Here is an 18818-nt window from a genome sequence, read left to right as displayed (position 1 = left end):
CCAGGCCTCAGTTTCCTCAACTGTAGTTAGAAGATACTTCAGATCAGAGGTTGGCAAACATTTTCTAGAAAGATCCAGATAGTAAATACTGTAGGCTTCATGGGCCAACGAGTGAAATCAAGGATCTTTGTAGGTACTTATACAACGAGAAAAAAAATTAATTTCCATAATTTTTTCAACTATTTTAAAATGTAAAAAGCATTCTTAGCTCATGGGCTATATAAAACAGGCAGTGGGGTCTACAGCCATGCCATCCCGAACACACCCATCTGATCTCGGAAGCTAAGCAGGGTTGAGCCTGGTTAGTACCTGGATGGAAGACCTCCTAGGAAGACCAGGTGCTGTAGGCATAAAAATAGTAATAATTAATTAAATAAATAAGTAAGTAAATAAATAAATAAATAAAACAGGCAGTGGGCTAGATTTGGTCCAAAGGACATAGTTTGCTGACCCCCTTTAGGTTAGATCAGTGCCATGCTACAGACCTTTCTGTGATGATGGAATGTTCTCTATCTGTGCTGTGGCTATCGAACACTTGAAATGTGGCTAGTTGACTGAAGAACTAAATTTTTAGTTTTATTTCATTTCAAGTAATTTAAATTGAAATAAGCACACGTGGCTAGTAGCTAAGCACAGCTTTAGACCTTCTCTCTACTTCCTCAGGCCCTAATATTTTATGGTTCTATAGTTCACTGCCTTCAACAGTTTCTGTTTTATGATGTTGGCAGATGTGGACAAGCTTTGGAGATTTTGCTGCTGTTGATTATTCTGGCCTACATTAATATTCTCTTCCCTAGTTTTCTACAATGTCTCTAGTCCACTATACCCATTCTAATGCTAAATTCCAAACAGTACAGGGAAGTACCACAAGGTGCCATAACAAACTCAAAGGGGTGCTACAGAACATTTTAAATTTAAAGGAAACCACACCATACTCAGCATCTGTCTATACTAGCTCAAACTACTACTAGCGCAACCTCTTTTTGATAGTTCGTATAGTGCTACTAGTTTATAGCTTCTTCATTAGATAGTGCTGCATTCCTTTTAATGAAGTCATATCTTTGAAAAGCTGGGTTTTCAGCAGTTGCAGTGATAAAAAGCAAGAACCACAGCGTTATCTTAGTCCATTCAAGCTTCTATAACAAAGTCTCATAGACTGGGTGACTTATAAACAATAGTAACTTACTTCAGTTTTAAAGGCTGAAAGTCCAAAATCAGGGTGGCAGCAAGGTCAAGTTCTGTTAAGAGCTCTCTTCCAGGTTGCAGACTGTTGACTTTTCCTTGTGTCCTCACATGGTAGAAAAAGCGAGAGAGCTCTCTGCAGTCTCTTCTCATAAGAACATTAATCCCACTTATGAGGGATCTACCCTCATGATTTCATCTAAACCTAATTACCTCCCCAAAGCCTCCACCTCTAAATAGCATCACACTGGGAATAGGGTTTCAACATATGAATTTTGTGGGGTACACAGATGTTCAGTCATTGCAAGTACCCTATCTGATTCCAAGTTTTTTTTTAAATGCACATTTTATCCCTTTTATTCACTCTATCTCAAAAATTATGTCTCTCAATTTTTCTAATCCATAGAGCTCAAAAACTTACTTGATGAAATTTCCAATATCAGTTAGTTCTGACAAGAACTAAATGAATTTTCCCATTCTAAACTCTGGCTAAGGCAAGATTTTATATAAGGTTTATGAGAAAACTCTATTGAAGTGCAGATGACCCTTGAACAACACAGGGGTTGGGGTATTTCCCCCATGCAGTCAAAAATCCACATTTGTGACTCACCCCAAATCTAACTACTAGTAACCTACTGTTGACTGGAAGTCTTACTGATAACATAAACAGTCAATTAACACATATTTTGTGTTATATTTATTTTATACTGTATTCTTACAATAATGTTAGATCAAAAAAAGGATATGGAAGAGAAAATATATTTACAATGCTGCACTGTATTTATCAATAAGTAAGTTTACAAGAAGAAAAACATCCGCATTATAAGTTGACCTGCTTGTTTCAAACTCATGTTGTTCAAGGATAAACTATATTTCTCAGATGCAAACTGGGGTTCCCTAACTCACCACCGGGAGTTCCCCACACCCACACCCACTCCCCAACCTCACCCCCACAACCACACCGACCCCCACCCCCCCAAAACACACATGGTTTATTTCTGCTTTTGAAAAGAATGGAAGAAGCCTGATTCTGATACTGACCAACATTCTCCCCGCCAGGGAATAAAAGCCCATTACATGATCATCCTTATCAGCCAGGGAGCGGCCCTTTCTCCACTTGACCTGCAGATGCAGAACGTTTAAGGAGTGACCGCAATCTTTATGATGTTCTTTCCAACTCCCAGGGTTTTCTGGTGTCTGGCTGCCACCTGCATAAAGAGCAATGAACCTGAACCATTAACATTTTTTCCATTCTGATCACGGGGAAAAGCTGGTAAACATAGCAAGCACCAACAGGAAAAACATATAGTCTGTGCCCTGTTTTTCCTCTAGAACCTTCATCTAGAACTTAAAATCCAAGGTGGGAGCTATGTGAGGGGTCACCCTCTGCCAATAATCGAGGCAGTTCAGGAGCTCTGTCAAGGTCTACAGTAAAATCTCTATGACTGGGGCTGCCATTGCATCCCATTCCCACTCCCAAGAGAATGGGCCACACACAAATACATTTGGCCACAGGGTCAGGTTTTTGGATGTTCTGGTTTTCAATCCTATAATTTCCCTTGACTGAGATTCATCCCACTTTACGTAGTTATTCTCTACAATGTCATCCTGGGGGAAAATGTCTCTTCCCACTGAAAATAAAAGAAGACCATTAGATTCATATTACTAAAAGTAAAAAAAAAAATTCAGAGTCCTGTTCGAACACCTCTGAATTCTGACAACACTCACTAATAGGCCAGTGGTAGCAGGGAGTGGCAGAAGAGGTGTAAATCCAGTAGATTTCTCCTATATAAAAACAAACGTCTTATTTTTAAAAGCTAAAGGACAGCTGGATAATTTTCTCACTCTGAGATCTCATGATTTTATGGATAGTTCTAAGGGGTTTTATGGGCTCTTTTTGCTATACAACTATGAACAAAGTCTATAACCTCTTTGTACTTTCTCCCCCTTAATCTGGCTCAATTTAGAAATCTACTAGAGGCCCTGCAATATGCTAGGTGCTAAGGATATAACAATGAACAAGGCTCAGTCCTTGTCCTGAAGTAACTCAAAGAGGTTTAAAAAAGGAATCTGTAAAAAGCAACTCTCAGTGTCCTCCACGAATGTGGCAAAGAAGTCAAGGACTCTAAAAAGAAGACATTGCCTAGGAGGTTGAGCACTCTTGTCCATTGAGTACCAGGGAAGAGCACCTCAGGCAGAAGGAAAGCATGAGCATGGGATGGACGTGTGCGATGCATTTAAGAAAGAGCAAAGGTTACAGTTTCTCAGCCCCTTAACTTGTCTCCCACCTCTAGGCTTTCCCTCTCCAATCCATCCTTTACTCCAAACCAGAGCAATCTTTCTAAAATGCAATTCTCCTAAAACTCCTTGGTAGGTACTCTTAGCATGGTTTGAAATGTACTCCACAATCTGGCCACTCGTTATCTCTCCAACCTCAATTTAATCATCCAACCAGTCCTTTGTAGATGCCACTCTGGTCTCATCACCACCAAGCCTGGCTAATTCTACCTGATCTTCTAGGACTTAGCTTAAGGGTACCTCCAACGAGGAGTCTTTCCTCTCTTCCAAGGTTGATTTAAGTTTTTATTCTAACTATCTCTAAGTGTCCTGCAGTACACATCAGACTGTATCATAATGATCTTTTTGTTCATCTGTCTCACTCCTCCTCCCACAGGACTCAGCTACTTAAAAGTAGGCACTCAATAAATATTTATGGAAGAAAGGAAGGAGGAAAGGAGAGAGGAAGGGAGAGAGAAAAGAAAGGGGTAAGGATGGAGAGAGGAATAGAGGAAGGGAGGGAAGGAGGAGACAATTCTGGACAAATCTCAAATATAAGAAATAAACTAAAGAAGAACTAAGAGCCAGGGAAAGAGTAATGAGAAACATAGAAGAACGAATGCTATTGTGCAAGCAAAGGAGAAAAGAGTATTCAGTTTGAGGTTCTTCTTATTGTAAGAGAAATGCTCTAGAGAAATCAGGTAGCTAATGATTAAAACTGGGTTCTTTGCTTTTCTGTGTGTCATGAATCTCCTGGGGTATCTGGTGAAACCTATGGGCCCCAGCTCAAAATAATACTGTTACTTATATAAAATACAATACATATGATAATAAATGAAACTAGAAATATTGGTTATCAAAAGATTCAAACATTACACTACAGTCATTTATGTGCTTCTTTATCAATTTAGTGAATAATAAGATCTAGCAGTTAGTTTATAAGCCACTGTAATTTCCCAATAATGATGAAAAAATAATACTTCCTGATATGTGCAATAATTGTAATGTAATATTGAAATATCTATGGATATTAATACTACTGTGGTTTCCTGCCTACATTCATAATTGAAGGAAATTCTAAATTGTGGTTAAAGATTAGAATTTTCCCCATGAAAATTCATAGACCCCCCCCAACCAAATCACCAAATGAGGTCCTAGCTGACCTTTGCCAGATCAGTTGCAGGCAGTGATGGGGCAAAAGCCAGAGTGAAATTAAGTGTTGAATGAATGGGAGGAGAGAAAATGGAGGCCATGATTACAGGCTCCTCTTTCCAGATGTTTTTGTGGCCAAAAGGCACGGAGTAGCTTGAAGGGGGAGAAATGTCAAGGGGATATAGAAATAGAACATACCATCTCCTTATGACCCAAAAAGTTATGTCAGGAACTTGGCTAAATCGCTGTGGGAAGCAGTTCCTCTGTCATGAACAAAGGACAATAAATCGGGACAGGGAGTTATTAGCACTGTGTTTAGTAGTGCAAGGAGATCATGAATATCCGCACGGCCTCGGTGTCAGAACTGCAGGAAAAAAGAGACAATCAATGCCACAGGATCCTTTTTCTCTGAAAAATAACTGCCTATTGTTGTTTGGAATAGGACAGATAATGGGTTGACTTCGAAGTCAGTCCTCAATTTCCACTCTCCGTGTAATGCTGATTATAGAAAGGACCATAAAAAGAATTCTTCTGGTCCACAGGGAAGAGAGAATCTCCCAGAAACTGCTCCAGATACAGCCTTTCTTGTACAAATGAGAGAGTCTCAGGGCAACAAAAGTTATTTAACCTAATATTTTTCTGGGTCAAGATTGAACAATATCAATAGTGATATCTGAGGCATCAGATGCTAAAAAAAAGAATGTGTATATGAGAGACAGCTACAAAATTAAAGAAAATGGCAGAACAGACCCAGCGGTTATTAAACACAGAATACAACTAAAACAGAAATTGAGAAAGTTTGGGTTTCTTAATAACCTCCTTTTTCTAACCAAAGTAAAAAAAAAAAAAGATCCTGAAATCCAAGGAGCCAGGCAGAAGAGCCTTCTGAGAGTTTGGGGAGAGAGCGAACAGAAGGAAAGCTGTGCAGATATGCAAATACCCTATTTAAATCCAGGCTATGCTTTTCCTGCAACTGAGGATAATTAAGTGGTTAGAGAACTGCCTTTGAGCCTCTTCTCCTTAGAAACAATTACGGATTTGTTGCCTAGTTGACTTCATCTGGCCTTAGCCAGACCAAGATAAATCAAATTAAATGTCTACTGACACAAACCCCAGAGCCTGTGGGACACGGGAAGCAACCACTAGAGAGTGTGTGAGTGTGGGGAAGCTGGACATCGAGGACGGCTTTGAACCCTGCGATTGGAGCTCGGGCGCTGCTAGGCGTGAGCCTAGAGAAATAATTGCACCATTTGTATTGGTCATTGACAGTGCTTTTTCTATACAAGAAGCCCAAAGCCCTTTATAGAAGCGACGTCCAGCAGCCTCACCACACCTCCATGAGCACCACCATCCAGCAGCCAGCCCATATTATCAGCCCACATTCCAACTACAGAAAGAGTGAGAAAGGGATTTATTCAAGGTCATCGAGCAGCTGATAGCCATAGCCAAACCTTGGGTAACATTAACTCCTAACCTTGTGTCTTATCTTTCATGGCACTGTTTATCTCAACCTGTGGCTTGCAGGGAAATAGCAAAAAAAAAAAATAATAATAATAATAATTCTTTTCCAAGAATGGTCAAGGACCTCCTTTGTGGAACCAATCTGGAGTTCTCAGAGGATCTAACACAGGAGTTAAGAGAAAAGATTGGGTTTCTTACACTTTATCCTCTAGCTGCATAGAATAAACTGTCTGGAGTTTTGGAGACAATACAAATTGAACTCGATGTGTCAACCAGAAAGTTACACACTCCTAAGGAATATGAGACTCCGACAACCCTCAGTTTTTGAGTACCTCCAGATATCAAGAGTCAAGTCTGCCGCAGAGTGCTGGTGTACTTCACTCCAGTGATGCCGTCGGAACTGCTGGGCTCGCCTTGGAGATTCAGGACCTCTCTCTCTAGCACTCTCTGCTCTATTTAGAAATCAGTATATTCTGTGGAAATACAAACAAGTGAATCACCTGCTCTAGGAGCACAGTTCTGCTTGGAGAAGAGGAGATGAGGCCAGACTGCCATCCAGGGGGGGATTTGAAGAGGACTTGTCTCAGGCTTGGCACAGATGCTGGTTTCCAGAACAGAAAGTTCCCATTGAGCAAGTTGCAAACTCTGACTCACCTGCCTGCTGCATGTTTGCTCTGTGTGGCCAAGTAACTATTTAATGAAGGCCTGAGAAACAAACACGTTCTATTTGATTTTCTCCTCCTACAAGCACAGCTGAATGAGGGAGGAAATGGGCAGGAGGTGAGGGCAGATGTCTACATTCACCTGGAGGTTCCGCCTTCTATTGTTTTCACTACTGTCTCTGTTATGTGTTTGCTCCTAACAGTCAACCAGAAGCCACAGCACCGTGATTCCACATCCATGCCATCAAGCCACCTGTGGAGCCCTTGCATTTGATCAGGACACAAGCTCTAACCACTCCACTTTTAAAAGGCATCTCCTGTATCTATGAACTTTGCTTTTTCCTGAAGCCAATAACACTTTGACCATGCAAAAATGCTCATAACGCACTGCAGGTCAAGGGCTCAAATTAAAAGAAAGAACAAGAAGAGGCTCTAGCCAATCCCCAAACACGCAGATTGTGAGGCACACCTTGGAGCAAACTATTTATTGACAAGACCACCCTCCATCTGTAGTACCACAGTACTTCTGTAGTACTTAACATGCACCATAGAATCCAAGAGCCCGGTGGCCAAAGGGAACCCTGCATTCGCCATCTGCTCTTGTGAAATAAAACAGTCACCTAGGGACATGTATGAAATGATGACTAAATATGCATTATGGGATTCTTTCCAAAAAAGAAATGGGGGTGGAAACCTCCACATTACCGAGACCCCTTTGCCTCCTTCGGGTCCTTGCCAAGTCCAGCATGTTAATCATGAACACAGGCTATCATCATGACTTATTTCCTCTGCTCCTAGTGAGGCCTAAGGACCCTGACAAAGAAACGGTCACACACGTAGCCTTCAGCCCAATCCCAGACGCACATTCAACAGAAACTGCTCTACTGCTTTATGATCCTTTGATGTCCACTCATCTCTGCTCACACATTCCCATATAAGTTCCAAAGCTCCACCACAATCCTGACCCTTACCTTCAGCTGCAGTCTGCTTCTCTCTCTGTTTACCATTTTGTCTTGTGTCCTACCAGCCCCAGAAGTACAGACTTCCTCCTCTTATGGACGGCCAGCCTCCTCTTATGTTTAGACCTGTAACATCTGAGGTACATGACTATAAATAGTCACATCCATAACTATTTCCTGTCCACATCTTTATTCTGGCCCTTCCTACAGCTGCAGCCTTTCTGCCCTGAAACATGCAGTTCTCCGCATCTCAGGGTATAGGCGTAGGGGAGTTCCCTTCCAACTGTTTCACCTCCTTCCTTCTGAACCCAACCTTCTCACCCACCTTTGCATTTCCTCAGCACTCATTCCTTCCTTGCCCTCAGGCAGTTCACACCACAGAGCACCCCTGAAACCACCAGCTCTCAAATGTCAGCGATAATCCTTGACCACATCCAATAACAACCTTTTCTCATTTCTCAGTTACCTTTAACTCTGAAATATTTCACAATTTGGTAATAACCACCCTCACCCCCATTCCCCAGGCATCTTCCATTTTGATTTCTAGCACTCTGTCCTCCTGGGTTTATTCCTACCTGGGTGTTTCTATTCTCTCTCCTTCATAAGTCCTCTTCAAGAGCAGGGGGATGATCCATCCTCAGGCCTCACTCTTATACCTTCCTCATCATTCATCTGCTCTGAAATCATCCATTGGTCCTCATTGCTGGTAAAACAATGTATCAATTCATATTCCTAGGCTTTGAGGTATTACACATGACTCTATCCCATCAACCTTATCTCCCACTCTTCCCTTCTGCTCTAGGCAGGCTGCTGGTCTCCTTCCTGGACCACAGGTGTAGATGCATTGATTAATTCCAAGGCTCTACCTGGACCATGTCCCCTCTACTTTCTTCCTCTCTATCTAAATCCTACTCTGATTTCAAAGTCTAGCTAAACCCTCATCTTGTCTCACTTGTATTCTTAATACACATTAAATCAGGACAGTATCTTACACTCTTTTATATCCCTGCAAAGCCTATGGTAGATATGTGGGAGCCAAACAAAGCCAAATATATCAAAGGTATTAAACAAATTAATTTACACATCACATCCTTTTGTCTTGACCACCAGAGTGACAAGCAAAATGTAGAACATAATCTTTGTTCAAATATTGCTTACTTTGCAGACATTGGTGATCATAAAGTCTATTATTATTCATTAGTTTTCATTTCACACTCGTTTAGGTTAACGAGTCCAGTACTAAATAGACCTATTTGTTTCTTCCTACTTATTGGCAGGGATTACGGTAAGTTGTCATTGGCTAGTGGCAGTGTGTCACACTTGGCTATGTGGCCTAAATAGGATGGCTTATGCCATCAACATGGTTTAACTGAAATGGTGACAAGAAGATTTTTCCTATTTTACACTTTTCCTATAGAGCGTCTAAATTTAAATATCCAATACCTTACACCAAACATTGTACAAGCACCTAGGGGAAAAATTAATATATTTTTATTCCTCTTTAATCATTAATAACTCATTCTAAACTTTATTTTTACTTCACAGATTGATTAAAACATCACTCTACAAACCACATCTGCTGTATCAGAAGGAGTTAGTTGCACCACCGTGTGCATTCTCTTCTTTAGTAGCAAAACTCCTAATTTGTAGCTGCCCATTGCCCAAACTGCCTTTCAGCTAGATATGGCCTGTGACTATGTCTGTCAAATAAGATATAGGAAGAAATCTCATGTGCAACTTCTGGGAAGTATCTAAAGGAAAGGAGTGTTCCTTTTCTCTTTTCTTCCTTCTTGATGTTGAACTATAGACAAAACCTTAGACCCTACAAGCCTGTTGAGCCATGAATGGAAGAACCTGTTGAGGACGATGGAGCAACCAAACAGAAAGAGCTTGGTCCTTGATTTTTATAAAGCAGACACACTAGCCCTGTACTACCTGCCTCCAAAGTTCGTTTCTTGAGAGAGAAATAAGAATCTATTCTATTTAAGTCACTGTTATTTGGGGTTTTCTGTTACGTGCAGCTAGACCCACCTTAACTGATATACCTATCTGAGAATCAAAACTTATAACTCAACTCATAACTTCCAGAAACTCCAAACAAAATCCTATTTATACATATATACCTTTCAAAGTCCATGTATGTGCCAATCCTTTTCTTTGTATGTTAAATGAATCCATGACTCATTTCAACAAAATGGACTAAAATCAACATTATTGTTTTTCCTCATCTTTGTTCCTTTGTGGCTTTCTTTATGTAGATAAAAGAGAGGTTGTGGAACATGCATGCAATGTGTAGCATAGGAAGCTTAAGATGACTCTCGTCTCTGTCCTTTATTAGCCATGTGACCCTGAGTAAATGACGTCCTGTATTCAAAAAAATGGGTGAATGATTTCCATTTGAATCATCAAAATCCCCACCAAGGTTGCTGCGAGAAATAAATGATGTAAATATGTTACAGAGCCTGGCCTCCTATGAGTCTGACACATAAGAAGGGCTCAATAATCCTTGTGAAATTTAAAAAAAAAAAAAATCTCAACCACAGAGCATACAGCTCCCAAGTACTTGGCTTCTGATCAATAATTATTTCCTTTTTCAAGTGGAAAGAAAAACTGTGCCCCTCACAACAGAAGTTAGAATCTTTTGTACAGAGTTGGTACTGAAACAGTTGGCTTTGAAATATTAGGGTTATAAAGTCTGGCTCCCCCAGAGACAGCGAGCATTCATGGGGAGCCCAAGATAAGAGCAATCATTTGGTGCAAGTTAAAGGGTACCATAGATCATCTGAAAAGATGGCAGCCAACCACCCTTTCAACTCCATATGCACATGTACACACCACTCCTCACAGCAAGAGCACTCTTTTTCCCCTCCCCTTGCAACATGCTTTGACCAATAGAATACAACAGAGTGATACCTTGTGAATCACAGGCCTAGGCCTTAAGAGGTTTTACTCCTTCCTTTTGCTTTTAGAAGCCAGCCACCAAGCTAAGAAGCTTAGGCTAGACTACTGGATGAATGATGAGAGACCTTCTGGAGAGAGGTCATGTGGAGGAGAACCAAGGCCTTCCAATTGACAGACAGCACTAAGACGCCAGACAACCACTTTCTTGGATGTCCTAGCCCTAGCCAACTCTCAGACACATGCATCACAGGTGGCCCCAGTTAACATCAGGAAAAGCAGAACGGCCTAGCTCAGGGGCTCTCAATCTCTGGACCACGGACTGGTACCAGTCCACGGCCTATTAGGAACTGGGCCACACAGCAGGAGGTGAGCAGCAGGCAGGCAAGCTAGCAAAGCTTCATCTGTATTCACAGCCACTCCCCAGTGCTAGCATCACCACCTCAGCTCCACCTCAGATCATCAGGCTTTAGATTCTCATAGGAATGCCGGTCCCTGGTCCTGAAAAGGTTAAGGACCGCTGGCCTAGCTGACCCACAGAATTGTGAGAAATAACAAATCATTATTGTTTTAAGTCACTAAGTTTGGGGAGGGTTTGTCACACAGCAATAAGTAACTGATACAAAAGATGAGAACTGTCCCCCATGATTCGTAGACAAAAGACACAGAACCTACCACCTCAATGACTCTCTCCAATAAATTACCCAAGCCTGTGACCTCAGAAAAGATGACTACCTATAAACTCAGTGGCCCTAGTTTAAAGGCACTACTTATCCCATGTACCCATACTTGTCATTTGAGCTCATTTTTATTGTTGTTCTCTAGCTCTTGTTTATTATCATTAAATGATGACTAAGAAACGATGTAAAGGGAAGAACTATGAAGATAACCCAGACCTCGACAAAGGAGTGTGGGCAAGTTTCTCCCCACCAGTTGGCTCTGCCAATTTGCTATAGTTAAATTCCTATTTTCCACTCCTAAGTGAATTTCCTGTTACTAAATTCTACAGTAAAAATAATAACAACTAACGTTTATTGCATTCTTACTATGTGTAAGGCACTGTGCCAAGCATTTCAGAAGTATCATTTAATTTTTTTCAACAACTCTATGAGGCAGATTCTACCATTTATTTATCAAATGTTAATCAACCAGGCTCTGTTCCAGATACAGGGGATAAAGAAATAAACAACATAAACAAAGAACTTGCCTGCATGGAACTTGCATTCCAGGGCTGGAGAAAAACAGTAAATGCACAGTGTGTAGGATACTGAGAAATGCAAAGTAAGGGAAAAATAAAGTCGTTTTAGAACCTTATTGATTGGGTGACATTTGAGCAGGAAATTAGGGTATTAGCCATGGGGATAGATATGTGGGGAAGAGCAACCCAGACCAGTACAATTCCCTGAGCCAGGAATACACTTACTGTGTGCTGAGACTAGCAAAGATGTCTGAATGGCTGGATCAAGCTGAGAGTAAAGGTGAGAATAGACAAGTAACCAAGAGACAAATCAAGTGGGGCCTTCAAAGCCATGGACTTTGGCTATATTCTGAATGAGAGGGAAGGCACAGGAGAGTTTTGAGCTGACGTTTCTAAAAAGTCACTCTGTCTACTTACTATATGTATGGCCAGGGAAGGAGGGACTAGTTAGGAGACTAATGTAATAATCCAGATGGAATATGATGGTGCCTTGAACCAAAGTGGCAGCAGAGGAAGTGGTGAGAAGCAGCTAGCTTCAGGAAACATTTGGAAGACAGAGAGAGCCCTGGTACTCTTAGAATTATTACACCTGTTTCACAAATGAGGAAACTAAAGGTAGGGCAATGTGCCCAAGAAGATACAGGTAATAAACGGAGAGACAGAACTCAAATCAGGGTTTGATTCAAGAGCTTTACCACACCGTCCTGCTGCCTTACTTCTAACAACTCTGAGCTTCACAAGTCAGAAATTCCAGAGGTCGAGCTGTCCTAACTACCCTGCCCGATCCACGCATAAAATAAAAATAGGCCAGTGTCAGTTCAGCAGATTGCTAAAGGAGCTCTGCGCCCTTATGACTTGAATAATCCCTCCCCTTTATGTGAAATAAGATCCAAAGCCACACGCTCTTGGACAGGGACAAACTCTTGGCCCCATCACAGCAGGCTTTACCAATTACCCACAATTGCCTAAAAAAATCTGGGTGAATGGCTTTCTCTCTTACAGAGGTTGCCAAATAAGTCCTTGTAACTGATTACCAAAAGAGATTAGAACAGCGTCATAAAACAATTACAGAGAGAACTTACGAAGCAGTAATCTTTTGTATGTAAAAATGATTTTATCACAACCTGCCACCCAATAAAGTTAAATGTGATTTGGGGAATGAAGTTTTCCACTCACAATTTCCATGAAGTTAGGCTCTTTGATTCTCTATTTGGAATTTTGTTGCTCATGAACTTTTCCAGAGACATAATGATGATCCAAATGTGTTCGTGTGGGTGCTTCTTAGAAAAGATGTGTGTATACAAAGGCCTTTACACAATAGAACACACCACTGTAAATAATCAGATGGTCATGACCTTGAAGCACTTTGTTTTGAAATTTTTTTTAATTTTTTTAGTAATTTAAAGCCTCGTTAAAATTCTCTAACATAAAATATAATAAGAGGAGCCAGGGTCCCTTCCCTGACTTTCAAATTTCCTATCAGCAAAGTTGAAAACAAAAGGGCCTTCTCTGAACTTCTCTAAATCAATCTCTCTCCTTTTCCCTCTCCCTCTCCCCCACCCCCTCTTTCCTCTTTCCAAAGCAGAGGACTCCAAGATTTTCAGCTGCAAAGCCTTGGAGACCCCAGAGGTTCAACTGTTAAGAACACCAATTTCCGACTGAGGAATCACATGCAAAGAGACTGAAGGATAACTGACATCACAATTTATTGCCCCAAAAACAACCCTCTCAACTCAAAGCAAAACCGTAATTATTGGTGAGAAAGACACTGCCTGTTAACTGGCTGTGAAAGAGTGATTTACAATGCATTCTCCCTCACAGTAGAAGGCCTTTTGGCAGTCACAAATACTGGTTTTGTGTATTCAGAAGCAAAGCTCAGAGGAGCAGAAGAGAGTAAAAAGGATACGGCATGGGAAGTGTGCCCTTTTCTCCACATTTCTTCCATAAAGTCACAGCACTAAGAGCTCTTGGAAATCTCCCCATTAGGAAAACAAACTTGCTCCATGATAAGGACAAAGTCTGAGCACTTTCTTTTTTCCTTTTTCTAAGTAGTTTCATACCCATTGAAATCTCCCGCCCCGTATTTATAGCTTACAGGAAGATAGCATTTGCACAAATGAAGAAAATGCTAATACAATTTTCAGTCACAGAACGATGCAACCTAACCTTGCCAGAGATAGATGACTTAAAATAGTATTAAATTCTTGTATCTGAGAGCTGTCAAGCATTAAAGGTAAAACAACACTGTAAGATAAGCAGGTATCTAAGAGTACACTTCCCTGAAGTTACCAGGAGAGACTCATTAAAAGAGATTGCAGGAGGGTTTGAGGAATGAAAAGGGTGAGAGAAAAGAAAGGAGTCTGGAGGAAGGAGAAACTAGCCCAGCGAGCAGAGCTTTAGAGGAAGTGCCTGGAGGGGGTGGGGGGGAACAACTACCTGGCAGTGGGACCCTTCTTTCCTACAGTTCCGACCCCAGGTAGCACATTCCCAGAGGACATGGGAACAAGAACCCACTGAGCCTTCTCCCAAAATTTAGAGAGCTTCTTACATGTTCATCCTAGTTTTTCTGATCAAAACAGGTGCCCCCAATGCAGAAGCACAGGACTCACTGCCTCTGAAACAGACATGGTCTCCACATAGGGTTAATCTTTGGAAATTCTCTCCAAGGCATTGGGAATTAGTCCATTTTAAGACTAGGGGGAAATGGCTGTATATAGGAGAGAAATGAGTGGATTACAACCTTCAGAGTTTTCTTTAGCAGACATGAATGTGTATACCCACGGAGTGAGAAAGTATGGAATTCAGAACAAAATGAAACCTAGGGTTCAAATTCAATCTGTCTTTGTAGGCTAAAAAGATGAATACTTTTCCTCCCACCTTCTGAGTTCTTCTAGATGTGCTAATAGTCAAATTAACAGAGACAGATTAACAGGAGAAAATCAAAATTTTAATACACGTGCCTGAGGAATTCATATAAGCATGAAAATTCCAAAGACTGTGATGCAACATTGGGTATGTAAGATGTTTTTGGACAAAGGAAAAAGGGGTGGGGAAGGGTATTAGACTTCGGAAGTGAGAATGGACTATTTATAGGTAATTGAGGAAGAGTAGAACATAAGAGGCAGGAAAATTCTTAGTGGGCAACTCAGAAACAATGGGACACAGGGGTATCCAGCTAACAGGCAGCTGCCTCGATGTCTTATTTACCATACTTAACTCAAATTAGGCTAAGGCAGCATTCTAAGATTTCCTTCCTGAAGTAGTTTTCTCTGTCTGAATCTCTTGGGCAGGAAAAGAGGGAGGGTCAAAAGTTCTTCCTGAGGCTTGTTTCTTAATAAACAGCTTGAAGTCAATATCCCAAAAGGCAGCTTCGGAGTGGCAAAAATTTGGTTTCCTTCATCTTCAAGGAAGTAACTTAAACTCTGGATCTTATCTGTTAAATGGGGTTGGAATAACTATATCAAGGACTTGCTGTGAATAGGACATGAGATAATTTATCCAAAGTGCTTGACACAGGGCTGCCACTAAGTCAGTGCCCAATGCATGGGGTGTCCCTGTGCTGCAGTACCTGAGTGAATCATCCTTTTAAACTCAGGTTACGGAAGGCTAAAGATCAGTTAGCTATGTTGGCTATGTTCTGAAGCTAAAAATGAGAAGAAAATAAAATTTCTAAGAAAAAGCAATAGATTGTCCTCTGTCGAGAGGACTCAACTATATAGAGAAAAGGAGGGAGAGAACAATACCTGACGACAACCTGTCAGCACACTAGTCACAGCCTTCGATCATGAATGGGGTTGCGGGAAAAAGCACAGGACACCCAGTTACCTTTGAATTGCAAGTAAACGAGGAATAACTTTTCAGTATCAGCATGTCCCAATTATTGCGTGGGCACACTTGTACTAAAAACGTTATTTGTTATTTACCTGAAATTCAAATGTAACAGAGCATCCTCCTTTTTAATTTGCTAAATCCAGTAACCCTGATTATCACTGGTCCACCAAAGCAATTCATAAAGAGATCCAAAACATTGTTTAGAAAATCATAAAATGAGAAATCCAGGGAGCCCATCATCCACTTCGCACACACTGACTACAGAATGACCCCCTCTCCCCACAATTCCAAGGAAGGACCAAGTGGCCAAGAAGAGGGTGGAAAGAAGACAAAGTGTGGGGAAGAACAGAGCTGGGTTTGGGATGAAGGCAGGGAGTGAAGAAGGAAGAGAAAGGAAAAGAGAGAGAGAGAAGGCAGGACGAAGGAAGAACAGTAGACAGAGGAAAGCAAGCAACAGATATAAAGAATTCCTCAGCTAGTTTGAAAAGATACCCAAACATGTGACACTTCATATAGACTATTTTCTTACAATTTAAGAATGGACGTGAAACTCATTTCCTGCCACCAGGTGCTGGTGGTGGGGTGAGGGTGGGGGTGGTCTGTCTTCTACTAGTCCTTTCCAGCACACAGGGAGTTAAAGACCAAGGTTTTATCATCATTGCAGCATCCCTAAGTCTCTCGGGGAACTGGGGACACTGCTCAGGTTCCACAACAAGAACCTGGGCTTTCTGCACTCACATGATTGCTTTTCTCTAGACATCTTATTGCATTTACCGTAATTGCCATGCCTCTCCCTACCTAAGGAAATAAGCCCCCCACACCTCATTGAGTCCTCCCAAAATCCAAGATAGAAATCACACCTGCAAGTTATCAGCAGCTATTCCCTTTTCCCCAAAGCCTGGACTGCAGGCTAAGCAGGGTGTGAGAGGTGAAGAAAATAACACTGGCGTAATGAGACCTTCCCTCAGGCTCCGTGGTCATGGCCTAAATGGACACACAGAAGAAGGCCTTGAAACCTTCAGAGGGCAAAGTGCAAATTCACACAGGATAGACAAAGTAGATTTGAAAAACACAGCCTTCAGTTCCTCTAGGCCACAGGGAATGTTCAGCTCTTTGTGACATGTTCAGGCTTTCTCCACTCAATAGACATAAAGGAAGCTGGACCCAGGACTAGTGCAAGACAAAGAAATCCAGGGGCCCCAGCAGCAAGCAAAACAGTGGTTTGTTAGCTGTGAAGAAAAGACCAGCTCTTGAATTTCCTCCTTCCCGCTGTGGGAAATCCATAGCTGATGAAGCCCATTCCATCACCCACGACCCACACACATCATGGAGCGGAAAACGCAAGTCTGAAAGTCAAAGAAGGAAGGTAGGGGAGGAAATTACAAGGTCAAAGTGACCTCCTGGGGAAGTCTGATTACTCGACATGTTTAAAGCATTAGATAGTCTGGAAGTAGTAGGCGCAGAATGAAAGGGGGAGGGGGCCCAAAAGCTGTAGAAAAAGAAGGGGCTGTAAACTTGAGTCCCTCCTGGAGTTTTACTGAACAGCCTGCAACACTCCCGGGGTGCGAGTTAAGAGAGGGCAAATGGGTAAGGAATCAGCCAGCCAAACACAAAAGGAAAGGAGTGTGGAGTCGAGGTTAATTGTGGCCGTCAGAGATGAGCAGTTACATGGGGAGATTCGTTTAAAATTAACGAGGCATTGGTTGTATTTTATGGGTCTTCCTAGGTAGGAAGATCATAAGCCAAAGGGGCAGAATAGAATGGCTCCTTGGAAACTTTTCCCAACCAACCCTTTCAGGCTAAATAGGCAGATGTGGGGTCTCCACACCAGAGAAGCACAAAGGTGCATGGGTGCCAAGAGCCAAAGATAGGAGAGGGTCCCATCCAAGGTGCATGGGTCAGAGCCGATCCAGGAGAGGGCATGGCAGTCCTGGGGAAAGATGAAGCCATGAGGCCCCGAGGATGGACATGCTTGGCATTTGAAGCTGAATCTTTTGCTCTGCCCTGAGATGAAATGAAAGAAAACCTCAGTACCACTATGTTTGAGCTTCTTCGTCTTACACTCTCCACCCTCAGACACAGAAACGGATGAACAGGGGAGGGGAGGTATGTTTCTTTGACTCACCCAGGCAGTGCCAATAACTGCTTGGCACAGAGACTTCTAGACTCTGACCTGGTATGGAGACGAAGATGGATAGCCTCTTGGTTTCTCAATCAGCACTATCCTGAATCAGAAAACAGGCTAAAAGTTGCCCTTCTGGGAAGGCTCCCCTGAAGCCCAGGCTGTGAAATGTTTCCTCCTTAATGGATTTTGTTCGAATTTCTACTATTTCTTCTTCTGGATTTTTTTAACTATTGTTTGATTCAGGAGTGAGGACTTTGTCCCATTTACTTTTATCCCCACCACACAGCGTAATGCACACTTAATAAAACTGTTTGTAGGAAAAGGAATAAGAAGGGAGAGTGAGTTTCAAACTATAGTAGCTAACCAGAGATGAGAATGAACCAGAAAAAGAGGGAGGACTCAGGGCAAAACGAACTGCATATGTCTTAAAGCTTCAAGCCAGCAGGAAAGAGGATCATGTTAGTGAGCAAGACATCCAGAAATATTCCTGTTTAATTGGGAGCATGAGACTGCAAGCACTGTGCTAGGAATGAGAAGAAATTGAAATAAAAAAATGTCTACTTCTTATAGAATCAAAGTTTCCCAAGGCCAGGAAATAAAGATTCATAAGACTAACAGGAACCAGAAATCATGCAAATGGTCCTGGTCTCATTTAGCCCCCAAATGCTTTGGCCCTAAAGGGGACCAAAGTTTTGCCTTTGGGGATATTGATTTTAAACTGGTTATTAAGAAACAGAAGAGTCAGTAAGAACCTTTGACCCTCTCTTCTTTCCTGCCGAAGAGATTCAGAGGGAAAGGCCTGCTCCGGAAAGGATATCTTGGGCTGTTTGATCTAGCCTCATTTAAATTAAGTATGTTTACTAGATCCCCACCTATGTCTCATTGTTTCTGGGTTAACTAGCGAAACAAAAAAACGTACCTGCCCCGTGTATTCTGCTCTTCCTCAACTACCTGTAAATTGCCTTCTTCCTTTGAAATCTCAGACCCCTACCGTCCTCTTTCTCTTTTGTCCAAAGTGAAATATATACCCAGTTTTACTTCACTGTCTGTGGAACTTTCATGCTATGCGAATT

General features: G+C 41.7%; 1 pseudogene; it reads left to right on the top strand.

Moving 5' to 3' along the window:
* The first annotated feature begins 237 nt into the window (after window positions 1–237).
* On the top strand, window positions 238–350 carry LOC120599158 (uncharacterized; annotated as a pseudogene).
* The last annotated feature ends 18468 nt before the right edge of the window (window positions 351–18818 follow it).

Source organism: Pteropus medius, unplaced genomic scaffold, assembly GCF_902729225.1.
Source record: "Pteropus medius unplaced genomic scaffold, Ma_sr-lr_union100, whole genome shotgun sequence".
NCBI classification, from domain to species: domain Eukaryota; kingdom Metazoa; phylum Chordata; class Mammalia; order Chiroptera; family Pteropodidae; genus Pteropus; species Pteropus medius.
The sequence above is the reverse complement of the archived record's forward strand: the minus strand, read 5'-3'. Positions and strand labels throughout refer to the sequence as shown.